Source organism: Castor canadensis, chromosome 15, assembly GCF_047511655.1.
Source record: "Castor canadensis chromosome 15, mCasCan1.hap1v2, whole genome shotgun sequence".
NCBI classification, from domain to species: Eukaryota; Metazoa; Chordata; class Mammalia; order Rodentia; family Castoridae; genus Castor; species Castor canadensis.
In genome coordinates this window covers 60,734,769-60,745,002 of record NC_133400.1, presented here as the reverse complement: position 1 = coordinate 60,745,002, position 10,234 = coordinate 60,734,769, and the positions used below count along the sequence as shown (strand labels likewise).

At 39.6% G+C, this 10,234-nt stretch overlaps 1 long non-coding RNA gene across 1 annotated transcript in view; it reads left to right on the top strand.

Annotated features, from left to right (window-relative positions):
* The first annotated feature begins 688 nt into the window (after positions 1 to 688).
* The window catches only part of LOC109702309 (uncharacterized), a 57,232-nt gene continuing 47,686 nt past the window's right edge, over positions 689 to 10,234 (top strand). The window contains exon 1 of the long non-coding RNA XR_012441818.1: positions 689 to 772. This is a non-coding gene — a long non-coding RNA (uncharacterized lncRNA). The remainder of the gene's footprint in view (positions 773 to 10,234) is intronic.

The window sequence follows — 10,234 nt, the reverse complement described above, 5'->3', positions numbered from 1 at the left end:
TAACCTCAAACGAAAGCATACCTGCAAGGGAGCCATTGTGTAGTGGGGAGATCTCTGGACCTCATGGGTTCATACTGATTCTACCTCCGTCCCCCACTTCCCCACAACCCTCTCTGACACAGTGACCTGGCTGATGACTTCACACAGGTCGCTCATTTTTCTTGACCCCAGAAAGGATGCAGAATGTGCCTACAAGGAGGAATGTCATAGATTTTTATCTTTGCTGTTTCTTAAGGGACCAAAGTCTTTTCTAAATGAAAAGATAAAAACCCACCAGAGAGAGCTTAATTGCTCCTAAATCCGTGCATCTGCTAATGGGGTGAAACTTCCAGGTGGTCAAGCCTTCATTTTTTTCAGAATTTGGTGCAATGAACCATTCACTTGGGACACAAGAACTTATTATTGTTTTCTTAATGCAGGGAGTAACTAAAAACCTGTTCTAGCTTTTCCTATTATGTGATGTAATTTACATGTCTCTGTGGCAGAGACAATAATACATGTTCACAAAATCTCACTTAATCTTTCCCTTCCTGAGTATGTAGGGTGACTGTATTTCCCAGCCTCCCTTGCAGGTAGAGGAGGACCATGTGACTGGTTCTCACCAATGGGATGTGAGAGTCATAGGAGGTGTAACCCACTCTCAGATCCTTAGAAAGATTGCACTGGAGAATACAGCTCACTCTTTGACTCTGAAGTCATAGAAGCCACCTGCTGAACTGTCCCCAGACAGAAGAGAGAAGACCTGCAGAGGCATCTTTCCCTTCCACGCAATGTGAGTGAGAATCAAATCTTTCTCTGTGGTAAGCCACTGAGATTTCTGGATATATTGATCATTGGGATAGCTAGACTGCTGTGAGTAATGCATTCTCTTTGTCATGTCCTTAGACTTTGCTTCTCATTGAGCCTCACAGAATCCCAGCTTTTTATTGACCCCAGTCCAGCCTCCATTTTGATGCGTGGCTCTCCTCTACTAGGTCCAAGTCAAGGGGATTCTACCTCCTTTTATAACAGCTATCTAGAGCAGCATTAATTTATATCTCTTCTCTTTATATGGGACCAGATTCTAACCAACATTTTCCTGGCCTTCAACTCATCCCATCTCAGCTAGTCCCCACAAAAAAGTCACAAGTGCTGAGGCATGCGTGAAGTGTTTGAACAGGCTCTCTGAATCACTGGGTTTGGGCTTCCCCTTTTCACTAGGGTCCCCAAACTGCAAACACTAAGGTGTCTGTTCTCAGAATCTCCCCATTTCAACCACCCAGGCACCAGTTTGTACTTTAGCTCTCTGGCATTGTGTCTGTCTTTTCCTCTGATGAAAGTACCTTCTCTGGTCTCAGGAGAGACCCCTTCCTTAATACCCAGTGTAATAAAGTCTCACCACACTGCTATCTTGGCCTTTGTTCCTGTCATTTGTTTAGAGGATTTGAATTTCTTTGGTCTGTTCTCTTTCTAATGTATGGCAATTGCTAGATAACAAAAATTAGAGCTGTCCTGGCAAAAAAGATACTAAGCATAAAAAAGTAAATACTATTATAGAGATCAGAAATATTAAAAATCATAAAGTATTATACCAATAGATTGGTAGACCTGGACATAAATAGAAAAAAGAGAATTTACTGAAATGATGAAAATCAGATCTAGATAAAGTAGAAACTAGAAATGAACAATAAAAATAGGTTAAAATCAAAGTGTAACCATCCTCCACATTGAATAGGGCTTTAAGGTAACATTCCACAAATGATCAAAGAACAGATCATTTCTATCTTTCTAAAATGTTAAAAATGGAAATATAGCCAACTTATTTTATGAAACTATATAAAATGAGCTCAAAATTACAGGAAAAATTAATGAATATAAAAATTAGTATCACTTATGAACATGGTTTCCTAATTTTTAGATAAACTGTTAAGTAATAGAATCTAGTAGTATATTAAAATAATACATGAAGATGAAATAAAATTTATCTCAGTAATGTAAGAATGCTTTATCATCAGAAAAATCTAACCATGTAATACTCTATTTTAACAGATTAAAGATAAAAGCACACAATCCTATCATTTATGTTGAAACTGACTTTTATAAAATTCAATGTCTAACCATGATTTTAAAGACAATTAAAAAACCTTTATCAAATCAGTTATAAAAGGCTGCTGCCTTATCCTGATAAAAATATTAATTAGAAAGCTTGTGGAGTGGCTCAAGTGGTAGAGCACCTGCCTAGCAAGCATGAAGCCCTGAGTTCAAACCCCAGTACTTCCAAATAAATAAAATAAATATTAGTTAAAGATTTATAGCAAATTATTCTCATTCCTAAATGTGATAAAAAGTATGAAAATTTTAGGAATGAATCTAGCAAAGACTGCACAAAATCTCAGATCTTTATAAAAAATATAGTTTTGCTAAATATCACTAAAGAACATTTTCATAAGTGATAGGTTTATTTTGTTTGCCAGTGGAAAGAGTCATTGTAATGATTTCATTTATCACCACATAAATCTATAAATTCAATGCAATCCTAATGGAAATCCCAAGAAACTTATGAGTTAAAACAGTTATCTATCCATTTGGCAAAAATTAAACTAAATATTATTTGTGCTCAACCTAATTGCAAAATAACTTTCATATAGATTTAACATCTAAATGTAAAGAAAATAGAAATACAAATTATTAGTAGAAAAAATAGAAAAATATGTCTCTGATATTTAAAGCAGGGAAGGTGTTCTTCAATAAAACTCAGCAAGTGATAATGGATAAAGAATAGTAAGTCTGTCTGAATCAAATAAACACAAGAAAAGGGAATAGTAACAATAAAAAAATTCTGGATAAAAACTGACAAAAAGATGAACAATAGCATAGTAGAAAATATTTGCAACATAGAAAACAGGTCAAGTATGTATCATTTCAAAGAATTTCTACATATCAATTAAATAAGAAACACTTGGCATGATGATACATACCTGTAATCCCAACTACTTGGGAAGCAGAGATTGGGAGGATGGTGGTTCAAGGTCATCCTAGGCAAAAAAGTTATTGACACGCCATTTTAACCAATAAGCCAGCCATGGTGGTATAAACCTGTGGTCCTAGTTATACAGAAGGTACAAGTAGGAGGATCATGATATGAGGCCAGCCCCTGGCAAAAACACGAGACCTTATCTAAAAAATAAGTAAAGCAAAAAGGTCTGGAAGCATGGCTTAAGTGGTAGAGTACCTGCCTAGTAAGAGCAGGGCCCTGAGTTCAAACCCCAGAACATAAAAAGAACAAAATGCATATAGAAAAGGAAGGGGTGAATCCATTCAAGGAGATGTGGGACTCTGAAAGCTAATATAAAAACAAGAAGATAATCTGATTAATGGCATACCATTTTTCATAAAGTAGATTTTACTAAAGTTGCAAAGTAGTTCCTACCTTAAAACTCAGGTGGGACTCAATGAGAATATAAGCCTGTGCAGTCTCTCTGGAGAACAACTTGGCATTATCAATTAAAATGTAATGTATGCCTGCTCAAGACACAGCAGTTCTGCCCTTCAGTGACTGCCCTCAGACAGGTGTGCGCAAGGAACCATGAACAAGGAAGTTCACTGGAACCTTGTTTATTTTAATACAAGATGGTGAACAAAAAAAAAAATGGTTGCCAATTGGGAACTATTGGAATAAACTAATGCTGTATAAAGATCTTCAAGATATATTGAAGACTATACAGAATAAATTTAAGAAAATAAATAAGAAGCCACACATATAAACAAAAGCAAAGCATTAGGCGTTACTACACATCTCTGTAGACGTAGTATGTCTACCTCACACTCCTGTGTTGGAGCACAATCAGCAAGTACAGTATTAGGAGTGGGGCCTTAGGTCACGAGGGTTCTACCCCTATGAACGGGATTAGTGCCCTTATAAAGTAGGACAAGGGGAGATTGTTTAGCCTGTCTGCCACATGAGGACCCAGCGGATAGACACCATCTGTGAGGATCAAGTCTTCACCAGACACCCAATTTGCTGGCACTTTCATCTTGGGCTTCCCACCACCCTCCAGAACTGTGAGTAATAAAATTCTGTTGACCATAAATGGTCCAGTTTAAGAAAAGGCACTTACTATGTTGATTTTAGTGGTTACCTCTTGTAAGTGATCTGGGATGGGGTTGGGATAATGACAGAAACTTCGCTTTATCTGGATTCTTTTTTTTTTTTTTTTTTAAGATAAACATGCAATCAATTATATTTTATTTCTTTTTCTTTTTTTGTGGTACTAGGGATTGAACCCAGGGCTTTGCATATGCTAAGCATATGCTCTACCATTGATCTATATCCCCAGTCCCTATATTTTGTAGTTAATAAAAAACCTTTATTGTAAGTTTCCATGAGCATCATGTGTAACTTAAGCAAGTGAACTTCTATCCTTGGCAAGGTCAGTATTCAATAAGTACTATCATGCCTTCTCTATCTTCACTCTATACAAATAAACGAGGATAAAAGAGACAGTGGTGAAAGTATGGCACTTGTTATTGTCTTGCTTTGTTTAATCCTCCCACATACTTAACATTCAGAGGTCCTGGGGGTGAGTTTTGATGCCGTTGTAGAAATCCCATTAGTCAATATAACTGTGAGTCAGTTACTTAAAGTAAAGATAGTAATATGGAACAGGAAAACATTAGAATGTCATATATGCTTAAAAAACAACTTTAACTTGAAATCTATCAGGATGTATTTGTTCACTAAACCTTTGATGTAGGAATAAAGTCTTTACCCCAATCATGGGTCCTCTACTTGGGGCTCTGGGTCCTCTGTCTTGCAGAACCCATTCCTGTCGAGCACATGCTCCATCTCAGTTGTCTTTTCTTTAAACCAAAACAAGACTGAGAACATCTGCAAAGTAACCACAGGCAGACTCCTAGATTTTTCTAATTTTCTACTCAATCATTTCTAATTGTCTAACTACCACCTAGGTTGATCACAATATTTGTTTTATCAACTCACTTTCATCAAATTTTCCAAAACCCTAAACTTTGTTTTGTTGTTTTATAAAAATAACACTTTTGTAATATTTATTTTCATTACTGAACTCAAAATTAAATCATACAATTATGCAAATACAACTTATAAAAAGATATCTGAGTAAGCAAACAATTCAACAGTTGGGAAGAGGAGAGGTCAGGCAGCAGGGCCAGCATTCTGGGAGTCAAGGTCATTGTTCTCTCCATCTTACTGAGCCAATGGGAAGCACCAGGTATGTATCCAGAGTTGGTCAAACAGGTAGGTTGGGAATATCCAGTCCTAGGAATGCCTGAATCCACTTAAGGAATCTCTCCTCATTGAAGGCTCTCTCAGAGAGATGTATGTAGGACATTTCTCCAGGTGGTTTTGCAATGACCCAATTCTCTCCCCTTTCTCAGCAGGGGTTCTCAAAAATAATCACAGGAGCTATGCATCAGTGGCTCGTGCCTATAGTCCTAACTACTTGGGAGGTGGAGATCAGAAGGATTGAGGTTCAAAGCCAGCTCAGGCAAATAGTTCACAAGACCTTGTCTTCAAAATAACTAAAGCAAAAAAGACTGCATTTGTGGTTCAAGTGGTAGAGTGCCTGCTTTGCAAGCACAAAGCCCTGAGTTCAAACCCCAGTCCTGCCCCTCAAAAAAAGAGTAACTATAGGAATTGCTGGAAGTGCTAAGGAGGAGTTTCCTGGAACAGGCTGTGTCCATCTGTCCAGCTCCTCCTAGAAACAGGATGCCCCCCCCAGCAACACCTATTACCCTAAGGTAGAAAACTCAGAGTGTCAGAGTGAGTCACCTTCTGGGGTCCCTGAGCTACAGTGCAAGGAAATACACACAGATGAGACTACATCTGCTCCTGGCACTTTTCCTAAGACTTAGGGGCCTAGCTTAGACCGAATCCTAGGCTCTTGTTATCCCTTGATGCATATCTGTAAGTAACAAACGTGCTTCATGGTGTGTGTGTGTGTTTTAGTGTGTGTATTTTATCTCACCAGACATACAAGTGCCAGGGCACAGTGGCCTGCTTTAGAGTATACATATAAAAAAAGAGATAATATCATCCTAGCACCCTGGCTCACTGGTAAAAGACAGGTGGGTTGGCATAAGAGCATATTTTGGGATCTTCAAGCTTTATAAAGTAGGAGCCCAGCTCAGAGACCATCATACATCTAGGGACAGGAAGATGATGGTGGCAGGGCCTCAAGTGGATCCCTGAAGAAGAACAGGAAAAAAATGGAAAGCTAAATCTCTTTCAGAGTAGATTTATCAACCCAACTGCATGCAAGGCAGAAGGGAACACTAGAAAATGTAGTTTTTATAATGCTTGTTTTTGTTAGCTGTTTATCTTTCATAATATTGTGAACACTTAGGAACTTCCTGCCTGTGTCTGTGACTACCATGTCTCCCTCTCCTATGCCTCCTTCAGTAAGAGGGGCCTGTGTTTATCATTCTCTTCCTTATTCTGGTTTGTTTTAAATACACATGTGCCTTTATTTTTACTTAAAATATGGTAAGAAATAAAATGAAAAAGACTTTACTACTTGCCTGGTTGTGCCTTCCCTAAACATCCAATTGGTAATATGCAAGATCCTATAGAAACCTATAAATAATGCCTTCTTCCTGGAAAGACTAGTTGATTTTGAGAGGCTGAGAAAAGACTAGTTCCTCATAGAGAAATCAGAAACGGCTTGGTTCTCTTTTGGTCTAAAGAATCTATGTTCTTCCTCTTCTACTTTACTTTCTTTTGGTCATTCAAAGGGTTTTTACCAACTCAACAAATTGTGCTATGATATGAACCAAGAAGGTGAGAATGGTTGTATTGGATAAGCTGCTTAGCTGAAGCCTTGGAAACAGGGGAACATTTTCCTGTTAGGGGATATGGTGTCATCATCAGCTGCCTGGAAAATGAGGTGATCACAAAAACATGACTACTTTAGGGAACCCCTTCAAACTCAGGGAAGTTGTTTCAACGTGAATCTGGCATGTCTCAGTTATTTGAGGTTACTTCTTTCTACATCATTTTCTCTATGAAGGAGGTACAATCTCTCTCCTGCTTCCATTTGTGCTCTTAGATGCTTATTGTGTAGGCTGACTGGAGATCAAGGAGAAGATCATTGCAGTCTTCCTGGTGTCTTGTAAGATAGCCAATGTTTAGAGTCTGGTGTTGGAGAAACTCTGATGAGGCCCCTTTGACCAGCAGTGTGGCCTGGGGCCTTGGCCTCCGTGCCTGGAATGCTAGGAATTGATTTGCCCTGCCATGTGTCAGTGTGTCTTCAGAAATCTGAATCTATTTGCAGCATGAAGACTCTACAGAAGACCAATGCCTTTTGGATGCCTTAAGTCTGGCTGTACCTGTACACATAGCAGGCTTCTCTGGCTTAGGTCAGAATGACTGGGGAAACTCAGTGTGAATACCTCTATAAGGAAAATGTCACAAACCTTTTAAGGACAGTTGCAAAAAAGGACATCTTGTCCACCTACACCCTCATCCACATAGTTATTCCTTGTTGTCTGTGGCAGATTGGGTCCAGGATCCCTCTGCAGCTACTAAAATCTGAGGATGCTCAAGTCCTTTGTTTATATTTGGTATAATATTTGCATAAGACCCATTTAAATCTTCCTGTATACTAGGGAATAATGACAAGAGAAAAAAGACTGTGCATATTCAGTACAGACAACTCTCTTTTTAAAAAAATATTTTCAATCTGAAGTGGGTTGAACCCAGGGATGCAGAACCTGAGGACCTGGAGGGCCTGCTATAGTTGATTTTGATGCTAAGAATTTGTTCAGGTACACAAGAAACCTATAATCTCAACCTACAAGGGCAGAATACAGCACCTGCCAATGAGAGAGATTCAGGTTAAAGAGGATATATGTCATAGAGCTGAGAGAGTGTTGAGAAAGAAATGTGTGGTGGAGAGGGATTTGAGGAGAAACAGGCAATCACTAAGTGCCCACTATGTGCAGCTCTGGTGGCAACATTCAAGAACCTTATTGCCATTGCAAGTAAACAGAGGGGGACCAGATAAGCTCTTGTTTCTTGTCAATTCTGTTCCAAGACTAGGCCCTTTTGTCACTTTTTGGAAGACTGAGTTTGAACTTTGAAATATATCACAAAAAAGTCTTCATTAATTTTTGTACATTTCACTTTGCACATTTTACTGCTGATGGCTTTCACAATGTACTTAGTGAGACACTGAGATAATCTTCAAGAAAGGATACAATGAGGGAATAACAGTAGGTAAATAAAATCTCCTTGGGTGGCTTTTTTTTTATTCATTGGCATTCCCAGCATGCTTTACTATGATGAATTTAGGCACTGACTTATTGTGGCTGATGCAGAACTTTCCACTGCAATCTAAACAGGGTACAGGGCTCAACGTTCATATTAAAATCTTCTGGCCCAACAAAAGGAGAACCAAGCAATCATCAGCTGGATGAGCACAGGATCTAGAAGCAGTTCGAAACCTGCTGGTTTATAAAATCCTGGGGCCCTGGCCATCCCTCTACCAGCTAGACCAAAATATGTCCTGGCAGGATCCTTGCATCCTGTTTCTGAAAGTTCCAGGTAATTCCAACGTGCAACCACGGTTAAGGAACAGCTCTAGATCAGCGATGTTTAAATTCTAACCTGCACAGCAATCCCCAAGATGCTATAAAAATGCAGATTCTGATGGCGATGGCCTGAAAGGCTGTGTTTGTAATAAGCTCCAGGAAGATGCTAGTGCTATCTATGGACCACACTTTGAGTAGCCAGGGTCTAAGTGAAGTGCTTCTCAAATGAGGTATAGGCCTCTGGTCAGAGTCACTGGGGGATGGGTGAGGAGTACACAGTGGGACAGGAGAGTGTTTGCTAAAATGCAGTCTCCCAGGCCCCACACTATACCTACTCAGTCAGAATCTCTAGGGCGAGTTAAGACCAATCATCTGGGCAGCTTTAAGCTTTAACAAAACATGTTCCTGTCCAACGGCCCCACCCTCTCTCCTCCCAGATTCCAATTTAGGCTTTGGGTTTAGGTTGTGGCCCAGGCACTTTTATCTTACTAAGCCATTCAGGCAGATCCAGTGTGTAAGTCAGAGATGAGAACCCTGGGTTAGGGCAGTGGTTCCCAAACCTGTCTCAACATTGGAAGCACCTGGCAAACTTCAAAACTTCCTGGTGCCTGTGTGCCGCCTCCAGAGACTAGGATTTCATGGTTTAGGTGTGGCTTGGGTTCTGGAATGTTCAAAAGTTTCCTGGCTAATCTTGAAGTGCAGACAGGTTTGGGAAACACTGTTGAGACTGTCACCATTTGAACACAAAGTCAATTCTTTCCTTAGGAAAAAGGGAAGATGCCATGCAAACACTTCCATTGTAATTCCAAGTGCAGTCTGAGAACTGTGACTAAATCTTCAGACATGTGTCTGAGTCACTGGATGTAGCAGGATGCAGGTAACAGAAAAACAAAGTGGAAGGAACAGCAGTATGCATGCTCTGATTCTTGTGAGGGACTTACCCTGATTTGCTTGCACAGCGTCGCTGTTGGGTTGCTAGGAGTTACTGATATGATAGAGGATTAGTACAGAAAGTATCTGCTTGTAATCTGTAATCAGTATCTGATTTGATTTTGTTATTTTCAATCACCAGATTGGAAGTAATGATTTGTAGCGGTTGATTGCTTTTGTCAAGTGAAAAGTTCTGGATTCTGAGAAGTAAAATGAGGTCAGGAAAACTATGGCATACATCTATGTTTTCTGACTTTCTATAGACCTTGGGTAATTCTTCTGGAAAAGTACTACCTTCCCTAAACCAATTATTTTCACTGGGGGTTAAAAGGCTACACTTGAGTTGTATGATCAGCCTGTGTTAGAAAATCTGATCTTTGTCCCCTAATACTAGATTTCAGCCCGTGTACTTAGAGTTCTCCTCTAAGATTTCCCAAGCCACAAAGTTACATGCTGTGACCATCTCTGATGGTGCAGAGGAGGCCTGCCCACAGTGGAAGAGAATTAGGCCAACTCAATGAGAGAAGTAGGGCGAGCCACAGGAAGGGACACACATGAGTTTCCATTCCTGGTCATTTGTTCTTGCCCATAATTCTATATCCTGTCCTGTTGCTCTTCCAATAAATCACCCTTTTTACTTAAGAAGGTGCATAGCTGGGATCTTGAATATCCCCTGAAGGCTCATGTGTTAAAGATTTGGTCCCCAGGGTGTTACCATTGGGAGGTGGTGGATCCTTTGAAAGAGGGGCCTTATGGG